Here is a 12,561-nt window from a genome sequence, read left to right as displayed (position 1 = left end):
CTCAAAATTGCTCAACGATTTTATATTGAAAATTTCAAAGCATCTCACCCATGGATTTCACGCTTTAAGGAAGAGTATAAAATAAAAACACTCACGATTTCTGGAGAAGAACAATTAGTGGATCCCGTTTTGCTTATAGATTCATATGAACGCTTTGCAGCTATGTTAAAAAAATATGGATCGAAAAATTTTTACAACTGCGATGAAACTGCCCTTTTTTCAAATGTACTCCAAAAAAAACATTAGTTCTTGACTCCGAATCAAGGGCTTCAGGAAAATTTTCAGGAAAAATATTTTTTGCAAGAATCTGGTGAACATATTCACCTAATTACAAATTTGAGAAATATATTGGCAAAAATTAAAAAGAAGGAACCTAAAATTACCGATTACATGACACATTTTTAATTAAACAATTTTTTTCGTTAAATTCATTTAACGAATGCTCAATTTTCATTTTCGTTAAATGAATAGTCTACTGTATAAGCTAAGCACAAATAATTATAAATTGACAAGTGTGATAGACAAGGCAAAATTCCAAATAGGACTATGAAAGTGAATAGCTCTGTGATATTCAAACAAATGTTAATAATAAAAAAATAACATTTGTTTGAATAAAATTCGAATTCTGTTAAATCTAATATTTACGGGTACCAAATCAAAACGAATTGGGAATCACTATGAAATATTCTAAATGGTGCATAATCTATAGAAAATCTTAAAACGTGGTTACAAACGCTTTTTTCACAATTATTAACAATGGAAACAAGAGATTTATATCAACAAGTTATATAAGATTTACCTTCGATTTAACACAATTTTTCCTTATCCTTTTGCAGTCAAAAAGTCAGGAGAAAATGCATTCCCACGAGAAGCGTATTTAAGTCAATTATGGGTGATACAGCCGTCTTTAACGAACTTTTTTCATTTTCCGATATCTAAAATTTCTAATGTGGGTAGAGTCATTTTTAATTGCTCAAAAAATGAAGGTCTCCACTACCCTCTTTATGTAAGCCAAGTAACCAACAAATGAAGAAATAATTAACAAATATAGAGTTAGAGTACAAAATTTATTAGAGTCAGCTGCATTGAAAACAATTAATGCTTGACAATAGATATTCAATTTGACTCATTTGTTGGGCAGTTTGCAATGCAATTTGTTTGATGTGTGAAATTACTTATTAATAAACAATAAATATTACTAGTCTTTAGTCTTGTATCATTCATAAGAGAAGTACATTTTTGGCTCTTAAATAGTAAAATACATTATTTACTTATAAGTGAGATCTACTACGTCAAATATTCAGTTTACCTGATATTCTATCTCTGCTTTATTATGCAGTGGATATTGTAGGTAGAATGATTGAGTATATACTTTGAACTTAAATTATATTTCATAAATGATCCTTACCACGTCATTTTCGTCCATGAATTTAAATATTTAATATTAAAAAAATATCATTTCTTTTAGCAAAAAAACAACGAAAATACTTAATATTCGCATTAGTAAACAAAAAGACTCAATTTAGTTATAAAAATTGTCTTAACGTTCGAGCTGAACTGTTTCCACGACATATTCGGGGTTTTCGTGGAGATTTTTGATCTTTTCATTTGCCTCTCTTATTTTAATTTTGAGATGCCAGTTCGGTTCTTTAGGGACTGGCACAAGCCACCGAGAAGCAAAATGAACAAAACTTTGATACATTTTTAGTTTCATGTTGTTAGTCAACTCTTTTTCATTTTCCAACATTTTTGGATTGGCCATTTGAGAGATATGACTTTTCTCAGATTTATATATAATGGTCACAAATACGACAAAAATTGCCAAGCCACCGGCAATGAGGAGACAAGTTCCAAACATTTCTAATATTTTTTTAATAGTCATTTCTGTGGAAAAGCTTTTTTCGAGTCCAAAATAGATCAGAATAAAAACAACCCCCAACGTGATAAACGAAATTCCAAGCAAATTAATAAAATTAAGAGGAAAATAGAAGGGGTGGTATCGAAGTAGAATTTTCCTCAGACCGTGCATATCTCCTCATGTAAATTGCGCATAAAACAAATGTAATGTTTGAACAGCAGGGCTTAACACAGCTTGTAGTCGTCATTCATTCAGTAATGTTAGTAATTCATTTCATTGATTGAAATAGTCACATGTGTTGGATAAAGACTCCCCAAAATATTTGTTTTGACTAAAAATCTGGAATTGAAAAATATTTAAAGTATTAGAAATATCTGATTTCATTTTTTATTTCATAATCATCCCAGTCCGACTCAAAAAAGATATTGAAGTAAGTTAAACTATTTCAAAATTGTGAATAAATATTCATTATAATCATTTGGTCAACTTAACAAAATGTTATTTAAGTTATTTAAAATAATAGTGAAGGGATTATAATGTAGATCTCAAAATGTCTGTCGAGTGTTTGAACAAAGAGAACAATTCACCAAGAAGTGAATCTTTGTATTGCCTTTTGCAAGATAGAAATTTGTTTTTTTATACACTGTGTGATCATTACAAGAAAACTAAGAAGACCACGTGAATACACAGTGCAATAAAATGCTAAAAAGTGACTATGTAAGAAGACACGACGAGGTTTTAAAATTCATCCATTTGCACTTTTCCATACAGTTTGGAGTAAAGAAAACTGGGAAGTTAAAGTTTAGTTTATCGACCCAAAATTTAGAGATATAGATGGATAGATCAATATTGATAGATACCCAAGTTCAGTTCAATAAGCCAGATATACAACAAGTTATATATTTTGGACTCAACAAGTTATATACGACAAGTCGAAGATTAAGATTATCATAATTGTATTGGAAATTACATCTCAAGAAAGACTCAAGCAAACTGAAGTGGAAAAATTCAATAAATACAGGGTGGTGTCTTGTGATGAAGAAGACACTAGAAGAATTCATTACTGAAACTAGCAAGTTGGTTGAAATGACAAACCAATTTTACAAAGATAACCCGGATGAAACAAATGCGCAATGAACATGAAAGTGCAAATAGTGACGATAGTTTTCCGAAGACAAGAATCAATTAATTAATTAATTTCTTATCATTTTCGGTTTTGGGTTTAGCTAATAAAGTTATTGTCACATTTAAAAATATATTAAAATATTTTCTTGTGAAGATATGAAAAGATACTTATCCATACTGAACAAACAAGTAAATAAAAATATCCAACTCTAAGCTTCAACCCATTTTAACCGACTTTTGTCGTATTCGCGTAAAGGGAGCCAAAGGGGGCAACGGAAACAAATTCAACGGCGGGATTGGAGGAAGAGGGGGAGACGTATTTGTTATCGGGGACAGCAATCTTTATTCCCTTCAGTCCAAAACCGTGTTTGGAGACCCTGGGGGACACAGCAAGTATATTTTTTGACATATCAAGTTACCGTGCTCTGGTAGGACTCCCAGGGAAGTCCTCCTACATTCGGTCACCTTTGGGGGTCATTGTCAAGACGGGGACCAACCAAATAATTGGTTTTTTACCTCAAATTGACAATAAGGGGAAATCAACTTTCACGGACAGAAACTTCTCGTGTCTTCGGGAGGAGAAGGCGGAAATCAATCCAACGGATTTGTGGGGAGGAGTGGGGAAACCAAGTCAATTACGTTGGACTACAAACTGGTGGCTGACGTTGGATTAGTGGGGTACGTCCGGGACTAACCCTAGTCTTCCCAATGCAGGCAAATCGACACTTCTGTCGGCTATAACCAGTGCTTTACCCAGAATAGGGGACTATCCTTGTAATTTATTGCATAATTTGACAGTCACGACAATCACGCCTCAGATTGGGGTGGCAGAGTTTGTCGATGGGAGACAAATTTTAGTAGCGGATCTTCCAGGGATTGTCGGGGATGACAAATCGGCCTCTCTCATAGGAATGACTCCCAAAATGACATTTCTTAAACATTGACACGGGTTAGAGTCTTTCTTTTTGTTATCGATGTTACTGGCTTCCAATTGGGTCCTGATTCTCCGGAATATGACTCGATTGAAGCGGTCCGTTTAATCACTAAGGTCTCCTTTGTCTTATATTTTAGGTTGTTTGTGAGTTCGACGATTCCTTCAGTCTCAAACCTCGAATTCTGGTGGTTAATAAAATTGACAAGGACAAGGATTATGTTTTGAGAGAGCCTTTACTGGAGTTTATCAGGAATTCTTCGGGTTAAAGAGATGGTGATTTTATTTTTAGAGAGTGGCTTTATGGATGTGGTGGAAATATCTGGAAAGGACAGACGTGGGACTGAGGAGTTGATGAGGTGTGTCCGGAAGCGAATTGACATGACTGCGGACGACCGTGGAACGGAATCAAAGCGGACAGTGATGGAGATTAAATTGAGAGAACATAACACAAATAAATTAGTTTAAGTTTATAGTTTTTATTGCTGCCAATTTTTATTTCTCAATAACATGATTTCCACATGTACACGGAAAGTAGCTTTTTTTACTTAAACTTGAGAAAAATCATTTTATTCGAAAGTGATTTCAACCTAATCATCCGAAATGTTATTTCAAAATTTATTCTTAAATGGAATCTTATTCTAGTCATAAAACCAGTTTTCAAAGATAATTTTATATTCAACTTTTTTGGTTGTTGGTTGTTGTTGCTGTTTCTATTTTTATTATTTTTGTTATCATTTCATTATTCTATCATCTATTAATCTATCCTGTCGTTATCATTCTATTAATCGTTCCTTTTCCTTTTTCTTTCGCTTTATTGCATCATTCTTTACATGGCAACTTGTTCCTCTTGTAAATCATCCAATTCCCGCAAGAAGGGCCGCTTGTGCTCCTCTTGCGATCTGTACTTCCATCTATCCTGCGTCGGGCTCTCCAGGGCCAGCTCGGCCGTTATCCAATGCTGGAAGTGCCCGAGTTGCCTTGGTCTACCCAAACGCATATCCCCAATTCCCGGGAGCCATTTTACCCCTTCTCAATTCCTCAAATCCTTATCTGCTTTCCGAAGCGAATCATTCATCCCAGTAAGGATTCCAAAATCGGCCAGACCCACTGTGGCCAAGTCCCTCGCAGCCTTGATCGACCAGGCGCTGGCTTCCAGCGCTCCTGACCCTTGGTTCAAGCTGTTCTCTTTCTTTCCCGTTTGCCTCAATTCTTCTCCTATGCGCTCATGCGCTGCTAATCACGTTTCTTCTGCCCAGCGGATTAAGGACCGTTGTACATCTTACGTCCACTCAGAGTTCAACTCTGATTGGCTGTCTGTCTCTCTTACGCCCCCTTGTAAGGAGGCACCTTCAAAACGGCCCGGTCTCGCAGAATTGCGCTTTTCCCGGGCAGTCCGAAGCAAACTCCTCCAGGGCGATATCTCTGGAGCAGTGCGCGCAATTTCATCCAACTCCTCTGTGGCTCCTCGGTGTGATGCTGTCCTGAATCAACTCCGCAGCAAACACCCCCAAGCTCCCACCGACCTCCGTGCAACACCGACGTTAGTTTCGGCTCCGTCCAACCCGATAACCTCGTCTGAGGTTTCGGCCGCTCTCGGGTCTTTTGCGCCCAGTAGCAGCGGCGGGATAGACGGTGTAAAGCCCATCCACCTACGCGATCTCCTGAGCCCATTAACCCACGAATCCGGAAAAGACCTGCTATCTTCTGTCACTCGTCTTTGTTCGCACATTGTCTCGGGCGAGATTCCAACCGTCGCCAGAGATCTTCTTTTCTCTGCTGGCCTCATTGCCCTGTCGAAAGCCGATGGTGGCGTGAGGCCCATTGCGGTCGGTAACGTTTTCAGGAGACTCTTGGCCAAGATAATGTCCCGCAGGGTGGTTCCCCCCCTGAGTCTGGAGTTTCTCCCTTTCCAGTACGGTGTCGGCGTCCAAGGTGCCTGCGAAATTCTCGCGCACGGCACTCGCCAACTTGTCCAGTCAAAGCCAGAAGACTGCAAGTTCATCGTGAAGCTGGACGTCAGCAACGCATTCAACTGCGTCCGCCGGGACCATCTGCTCGAAGTGGTCTCGGCACGTTGCCCCGTTCTCTTCCCAATTGTAAAGCTGGCATACTCTGCCCCAAGCTGCCTTCTGATCCATGATCAGATCATCATGTCAGAATGCGGCATTCAGCAGGGTGACCCACTGGGCCCATTGCTGTTTGCCCTCTCTGTTGACCACATTGCACGGAACCTTTCTTCCACTGTTAACTTCTGGTACCTGGACGACGTGACGATTGGTGGACCTACAGAGGTCGTTATGGAAGACGTTAAGAGAATCACTTCCGGTTTCTCCAAGATCGGACTATCTCTTAACGGCGAAAAATGCGAACTCGTAAACATTTCTCTTGCCCCCGCCGCTCTCCGCAACACATTCTCCTCTCTCAGCAGCCTGATCGTTGGGTTAAGGCTAACGCCCACCAGCGATCTAGTTATCTTGGGCTCTCCAATTTCCGCTGATGGCATAGAAAATGCCTTATCGTCTAAATGGGACGAAATTAAACTACTCACTGATCGGATCCGTGGGCTTGGCTCGCATCTTGCGTTTTTCTTGTTGAAGAACTTTCTTTTCGTCCCCAGACTGACCTATATTCTCCGTTCCTCCCCGTGTTTCGCTGCCACAGACTCATTATCCAGAATCGATAATCTTGTCCACCAATCGCTAACATTCCACCTCAATTTGAGGTTCACTGGTGACGGTTTTACCCGTGCCAGTTTACCAACTCGCTTCGGGGGGATCGGGATCCGCCCTTGTGCGGACCTGGCCCTACCCTGCTATCTCTCATCCATGTCGGCTTCCAGGAATTCCGTTTGCTCAGTTCTACTTCCCTCTCTCGAACTTAATGAGCTCTCGGAATTCTCATCTGCATGCCGTACGTGGTGCTCACTCGACCTTGATTTTCCCACGATCCCTTCAGTTCAAAGGGGCTGGGACGAAATTCTCTGCTTGAACACATTACGAAAACTTCGCTCCAAGTCGGACCAACTCCAGCTGGCCACCCTTAACTGCGCCTGTCAGCCGCACACGGGTGACTTGCTCAAAGCTCTCCCCACTCCTAGTACGGGGTTACTACTGGACGACGAATCCTTGCAAATTGGGATCAGCTTACGATTGGGTTTGGACATCTGCCAGCCCCACCCTTGCCGGTGCGGGTCCTCAATTTTGTCAAACGGCTTGCACGCCTTGTCGTGTAAGAAGAGTGCCGGGAGAATTCCCCGTCACACTCATCTGAATGACGTTGTGAGGAGGGCTCTAGAGTCGGCTGGTTTCCCTTCCACCCTAGAGCCAGTCGGCCTTTCCCGGAGCGACGGCAAGCGTCCCGACGGGATGACGACCTTTCCTTTTAGGGAAGGCAAGTCCCTGGTTTGGGATGCCACGTGTGTCGACTCTTTTTCGGCGACAATGCTTCCCAGGACTGTCGCAGACCCGGGTTCCGCCAGTGCGCTGGCTGAAGAGACAAAGATGATGAAATACCGGTGTATTTCGGACGCTTTTGAGTTTGCCCCCCTCGCCTTCGAAACCTCTGGAATCGTCGGAAAGGCTGCGACTCAACTCCTCACCGCCATTGGTAGAAAAATCTCCACAAAAACAAACGACCGGAGGGAGACGAGCTGGCTGTTCCAGCGAATCTCGGTTGCTGTGCTCCGCGGAAACTGCCACTCAATACGCAGCGCGGCATCGTTGAGCTGACCCTCAGGCTCTCGACAATTCCCTTAGCCACCCAATTGCTTACTTTTTTCTTACTAACTTTTATTTCGATAATTTCGCTAAAATTCTTATGCTTGACTGTTTTGTAACTGAACACTTAGACCGGAATCAAGGAAACTGGCACAGAACCTATAAAAAGGACGGTCATGAAGGTTTTTCAGCTTTGTTTTACTGGTGAAAGTTAAAGTCCCTCTCATCTGGAAACGAACTCAAAATTAAACGCAGTGAAAGCAATTATCTGCTCCATTAATGTTGAAGAATGGGCGTTACAATCCGCAAAGCTATTTACTAAATGTTAGGGTGTGTCTCTAGTGGTGGTTAGAAAGTCATACTAGGGGGTTTCAATTTCGAGATACAATCTATTTGTCCGAATGTAGAAAGTTTGAATATTTCTTTAAAAGGCAACTATCATTTGCTAATTTGAATGAGTTTAACAAAACGAGTGCTTTCTCCTCAAGTGAGTGTGATGCAGAACTGTTTTCTTGTTGCACCGTTTCAAATGGGTACGAAAAATTGATACAAAAATTACTGATTTTTAAATTTTTATAAAGAAAACTAAATATTTTTTAGTTACTCCGCGGGCGAAGCCTGCATAAGGGCATTTTTAAGGCGAATCAGTTGAGTTTTTTAAGTTTATTATAGAAAAAATATTGGGTTAATAACAAAATATTCTAAGTCTTTACTTAAAATATTTTGCTGAAAATTTTGTTTGCTCTGTTCTTATAAACTCACCCAAACTCGGCGAGCTTACGAAATACCCTGTTGCTGTTCACGCCTGGAGATTGCTCGGACTTGACCTTCCGAAGAGTCTTTTTATACAGAAGAGTTGGGATGTCATCAAGTGTTTACACCTGTTGGAGAGTCTTCGCTCGCAAGCCGATCAAATGCAGTTAGCTTCCTTGAACTGCGCCTGCCAGCCCCACTCGAGAGATTAGCTAAATGCTCTTTTGTTGGCGTCCAACAGTCTACTTTTGGAGGACGAAACTGTTCGCATCGGAGCGTGTATTCGACTTAGACTTGATATATTCCAAACGTACCGTTGCCGATGTAATTGCATGTGTGAAGCGGCAGTTCATGCTGTCCGAATATTCACCGAAAAGAACGAGAACACTCCTTTTGTAATCGTCAAAATTGACATTAAAAATGCCTTCAATTCAATACGACGTGATACAATTCTGGAGGATTGCTTCACATACTACCCATCTGTGTACAGCTATAGCTCATATGAAAAACCATCCAGTTTGTTCCACTCCCCTTCATTTATTTAAGAGAATTCCATCAATCCGAGATTTATGGATTTAACTAATTTTTCTTTTTTAATAAATTTGGTTGCTAGTTAATTTTTAATAAATTGTTCAAATTAGTTGTGTATGATTGATGTGTATCCACCCGTGGAAGGTCTGAGGGGATGTCTAAACACGTGTCCTATGTGTTCCCGATTCTGTGCCCACTTCGGAGCCCTGCAAATGCACATGCGGATTGTGCACAAGTCGTGCATGGTAGGCGGAATGAGTAAATATAGGAAAAAATATGGACGAATGAAGAAAGTGGGGACCAATTCCAGTACTGCTGTCCGGGCAATGACGGTAAAACCTGCGACAAAAAATACTCCACATTTGGTCTGCTCAAAAAAGTGTTAATTTGTTGTAACAACAGCACTTTGCTCGTGTCCACAGTTCAGAGTACTGTCCTCGGTGTAAGTACAGACTGTACCCCTCCACCCCCCACTCCTGTCCTCTCTACGTCTGCCACGTCTGCGGCAAAATGTTCGGCCTAAGACAGTCCCTTGGAATGCATTGCAAACGGAAGGGACATTCCAGACACCCTCCTCCTCTCCCGCCGGTCTGTCCGGGGGTTGAGACTGCCTATAATGTCGGAATTCAGACTTTCCGGGATTCCTTTCCTCCCCTCAACACTCACCCTACCAGTGATTATACTCAGAATTTTAATTACTTGGAAGATTATGCATTTTTTGATGACTATATTCAATAAATGAGTTGTTTTGTTCCATAAATATGTACGTGTGTCCATGAAAGAGATATATTTAATCGGCACTGACTGTCACTACAGTCTTGAGGGCATTATCATACATGAAATGGTCAATGTTGTATATTCTGGACTTTGTTTGTGAATAAATTATTCCTACAGATGGGGTGCGTGCTATAATTAAAATAATTTACAAATTTGATTGAACAAAGCATTGTTAAACTCACTTTGACGCACAGACATTGTGCAATTTCCAACTTTGAATTTAAAATAAACGCATATTAAAGATTGTAAAGTATCACTAACATCACAATCCTGAATTAATAAGCTGGAAAGTAGAATTGCGATCTAGAAAAATAGTCAACGCCTGTATTTTTCCAGTCACAGCATAAAAACACCATGTACCGTCGATAATGCAAAATGGAAACGGCCATTTTGTATTGCCTTCAATTTCTTTGATTGGTTAATTTTCGGAAATTATAAATTTTTGTTTTTACTTCATCTCATAAAGCCGATGGAAAGCTATGATTGTTACTGCCCCCCCTTTCGCCTCGTACTCGTCTCAGTTCATCATATATCAGTTCAATTTTGGACATTTTAAAAGCAACATGGCATCAAAACGAGCAAGTTATTAAAACAATTGCTGAAAAAAGAGCTACGCAGATTTTTGCTATATAATTAATTCCAATAGATGGGGTGCATGTTATAATTTATTTATTAGGAACAAAAACACCGTCATAACCATAATTAACTATTTCAGGTAATCCTAGCCTCTTTTAGAAACCTTCGCATCTTTTCTCTGTATTTTACAGCGCTTTGTCTAAGAGGTCGGGGATCCCGAACATGGACTTTTTCCTGAGGTCTCCACCGTTTTCTTTCATGATTTCTTCTAGTCCCTTTGGTGGAATTTTGTTTCCCGTGGCATTTGCTAGGAGGTTTACAATCTCCAATCTCAGTCGATTTTTTTAAAATTTCTATATGCTAGATTGATTCCCCATACTGTACATCCGTAACCAATTGTCGGTTTAATGTATTTGGTGTATAGAGACTCTAATCCGTAAGTTCCTTTGGCGTCTTCCAAGTTTCCAAGAAATTTTTTAAGAAAGTTTAATTTCTTATTGCATACGGGGGATAGGGGGAACCTTTTGGCACTCAATTCGGTAATATCGAGGGAATTGAGTCCCGGATAGAATGTGGAAAGTTTCGTATCAACGTATTTCTTATAAGCCGACCATTTTGCATTATTGTAATCGTAGTAGGAATCATGTTTCTCTCGGGTCATTTGAGAACAGGTGCGTGTTATAATCAATAACTAAAATAAATTACAAATTGATTGAAAAAAGCATTGTCAAACTCACTTTGACTCACAGACATTGTGCACATTCCAACTTTGAATTTTAAAATAGTAATAGCAAAAGCATCAGGACGTGGAAAAAAAGCAATGTTTTCAGAGTTAGAGGAAGGACGTCTTAAAACGATTGCTGAAAGAAGAGCTAGAGGGTGTAGCATCAGCACAGTCAAGCTGCGTATCCTGACCTGAAAATCACGAATAAAACCAACAAGAATTCTGGCTTCAAATCGTCTGCATGTTGGTGCTATAAGTTTATACAACGAAAGAACCTATCTGTAAGAAAGACAACGTCAATTGTCCTAAAGATGATGGAGGACTACAAACATAAACTGATGGAGTCCATAATCAAGATGAGGACAAAGCACCACTCTAACATCGAAATATAGGAAACGCTGATGAAACCCAATTGACTTTTGATCTGCCGAACTCTTGATGAACACTTGTAGTTTAAACACATGTGATACCTTTGATCCTTTACACAAGTTCAACGCACATAATTGATTGTCTCTTTAAGATCGTTTAAGTCGCCATACCCTCGTTAAGATAAGGTAATACACGTCACTCAACACGCTTGTACCACCTTACTTTGACTGCGTTTAAAAAAATCTGAAACGCAAGCAACCCGCATTTTAAGTGCGCACTATATTCGATTACTGTGTTTTTCCAGATGTTTTTGGCCCGAAATTACTTTCGTGTTATTTTCAATTACGCGTTAAAATCGAGAAAATACGGTAACCTTATTGAGATATTGTATTAAAATATTGTATTGGGCAGTCATTGGTTATATATAAACATATTCGTATTTAATTATCGAGACATTAATATGAAATGACATGTTTTCTTTTTTCTAAAAATGTTGCAATTTTGTTTGTTTTTTCCCACTACTCTGTCTCGTATGGAATGTAAAAGTCCCGTTCATGTAGTCATTGTAAATTAATATCAAACTTAACCAAAGACCTTGAAACAGATATGTCGACAAATCCCGTCACTGTCTGAATCCAACTTAGATATTTAAAAATTATATTCTGCTAAATTAATAAATGTCAAATTTGAGATAATTTAACTAATGGTCTCACGAAGCTTTAGCTATGGATAATGGATCTGGAGAGTCGTGGGTTCGAATCCGAAGGAGGCTAGTTTCCAGCTGGGGTCAATTCTCATTACCGTCCTCTGCCCGCGAGGCGACGAGTTCTTCTGGCACGACACAGTTTAAAAAGGGGATCTCTTACCTTTCCGGTCTTAGCGTGGCGTTATGGGGTCCACAACGTCAATTGGAACTTCCAATCGGATATGGAAACGCTCAGGAGGCACTTAATGCCTACCGAAAAAGGACCTCTAGAACTCTGACCCTCGGACATTGTCGTCCCAGTCCGATTATTGTCAAGAGCCAGGATGACTCTCTGGAATCGTGTCTTACTCTTGATAGACGGAGGCCAGTGCTTCTAAAGTCCCCCGACGAGAGATCTCGTTCCACTGCCGCTGAATAGAACCAAACCGGGCTTCCTACAGACCACAAGCAGCCAAGTATCCTCAGACAATTTGCGTTCAAAGTGGTTTCTGA

The sequence above is a fragment of the Octopus sinensis genome, unplaced genomic scaffold (genome assembly GCF_006345805.1).
Source record: "Octopus sinensis unplaced genomic scaffold, ASM634580v1 Contig18757, whole genome shotgun sequence".
NCBI lineage: Eukaryota > Metazoa > Mollusca > Cephalopoda > Octopoda > Octopodidae > Octopus > Octopus sinensis.
The sequence above is the reverse complement of the archived record's forward strand: the minus strand, read 5'-3'. Positions refer to the sequence as shown.